At 45.9% G+C, this 2,250-nt stretch overlaps 1 non-coding gene across 1 annotated transcript; it reads right to left on the bottom strand.

Moving 5' to 3' along the window:
- Positions 1-851: 851 nt before the first annotated feature.
- On the bottom strand, positions 852-925 carry TRNAD-GUC (transfer RNA aspartic acid (anticodon GUC)). Its single transcript has one exon. It is a non-coding gene; the product is annotated as a tRNA-Asp (tRNA).
- Positions 926-2,250: the final 1,325 nt, after the last annotated feature.

Genomic DNA, 2,250 nt, shown 5'->3' with positions numbered 1-2,250 from the left:
ATAACATGATTCACATGCTCAATACCCAGGACGGTGGTTCCTCCCGCCTGGCAGGTCTACGAATACAACCCCTACGACACAGTTGAAACCAATTGTCTCTCACTTCAAAGATGGACCCTCTGTTCCTTTGAAATGCCTTTGGTACATCAATTCTGCACTTTTGAAAGTGAAGATCTAGGTCCAAGAGGAATGAAATGAGCATACCAGGAGTTGTCTATTCACATGTCATATGAAGAATACTTATTTTCAGAGAGTGCCTCCAGGTTCTCTAGTAGCTATATCAAACCACAACTCTGTACTAGCCAAGAGGCTTCGGTACTAACCAACACACCAGGATTCAAAGATGCAAAAACAAAAAGGAAGATAATACCACTGCTGTAGATGCACGCCCTTCTCTTAGTTGAGAAGAACACAGGTAAGAAAGTCTAGAAAGTTCTGAGACTGGGGTAGTATCTTCATTAGCCGGAAGGAATTAGCCTCCACTAGCGTATTTCGAAGAACGAACAAGAAAAAGCGTCTTTAGGTAGGAGGATGGATGGATGTGGTCCAATGGCTAAAGCTCTGCCAGCTTCTTGTAGACTGGCAGTCTCCAAGAGGAACCTTAACCCCCCGGGTTAGGCCGGGTGGGATGGTATACTTTTTTCGCCACAAGTGGGAACTCAGTCCTTGGTAAGACACAAGGGGGGAAGGAAGATCTTCACTCATTCATTAAGTAAGTGCCTGCGGTGAGACCCACAACAAACGAAGGGGTGGAGGGAGACCGAAGAAGGAACAATTGTCTTGAATGCTACGCTGGGATCAGCAGCTTCCAGTGTTTTCAAAATGAGTCGGGCAGGAAGAGGAAGATCGGGCGGGGAAAACGGGGTTCGAACCCGCGACTTCTGGCGTGACAGACCAGCACTCTAACCAACTGAGCTATTTCCCCCTTTCGTAACTACTGTCGATTCAACAGTCACCTACCGGTTACCTTTGTAACTATACCAAAGTAGCTGTACAATAGAATGCCCTTCGCCTTTAGTACTTTTCTTTTTCTTTTGACGACAGTAGAAAGAAATGGCTCTGCTCGCTTAGAGAAGGGGCTCCGCGCTCTATCAGCTATCAGCTAATTGGCGCTACGCGCGACTTCAGTTGACAAAAGTGAACAAGATAGCGCTAGCGCCCGCGGAGAACTTTTGTTTGTTCGCCTTCTAAAAGGCCTACTGACCTGCCGGTGAAAAGCCGGTTACAAAACAAATAATAAGACGTAGTGAAAAAGTACCAAAACAACTGAAGCCTACATCCCACTACGTCTGGGTTCCCCCTTCTTATGAACCTTGAGTCAATAGGTAGGGTCAACTATACCAAAGTGGAAGGGCCACTATCTAAGCTATTAGTGGGCTGGTTTGAACTATTGATTTACTGAATCGAGTGAAGCTGTGTTGCGTAACATATAGGTCGCCAAGGCCTAGAAGTACAGGTGGTCGCCCTAACGGTCACTCTCAAACTCACTACTTGAGTGACGAAAGTCACTTAGCTTCTTTAATAGGGCTTGCCAAAGAACCCCTCCGGGGCCCCGGGAAGAGGAAGAAGGAGATAGAGCAAAGGTCTCCTCTTTCTATCCGCTCTTCCCGGCATGTAGAGATCCGATTGGGCTTATAGTTTAATTGGTTGAAACGTACCGCTCATAACGGTGATATTGTAGGTTCGAGCCCTACTAAGCCCATCTGACCTGCTTAATCAATGACTCCGGTAGTCACCTGAACCACTCTCTCGGATAGCCCACAGCCTTTCTTCTGGATGTGAAAGAAGATTCGATCAACGTACAAGGTTTGCCTTCTTGTGAGAAGGAGGGTTCTGAATTGTGTTCTCAGTGCAAAGGGAGTCTTTGAGAAGGTTCCGTTTTTCTGAAGAGAGAGAAGATCAGTAGAGCAGTCCGGCAGCTGTTCGGCCTCGTCCTCGCCTGCTACTACAGGCCGACCCCCAAGAAGGAGAAGAGCGTAAAGCTCAAATATGATTGAAGGCTCCTGGCTCCTTGACTGCAATAACAAGTGCTAGCTACAGTAAGAACAAGGGAATCTAGAGACCGAGACTGAAAGAAAAGGCTAGGCTACTTCTATTCGTTATTCGTTTCCCATATGATTTTCCATATTTTACCATAAAAAATAGGATGTTTTTAGCCATTTATTGTTAGTACTAAAATCAGGCGTAAAGGATTTTACGAGGGGTAAAGAAGTTATTTCAACAACGTTCCTGTCATCAAATCCTGATTCA

Source organism: Aegilops tauschii, chromosome 2, assembly GCF_002575655.3.
Source record: "Aegilops tauschii subsp. strangulata cultivar AL8/78 chromosome 2, Aet v6.0, whole genome shotgun sequence".
NCBI lineage: Eukaryota > Viridiplantae > Streptophyta > Magnoliopsida > Poales > Poaceae > Aegilops > Aegilops tauschii.
Note: the sequence above shows the minus strand (reverse complement) of the source record. Positions and strands in the feature narration are given on the sequence as shown.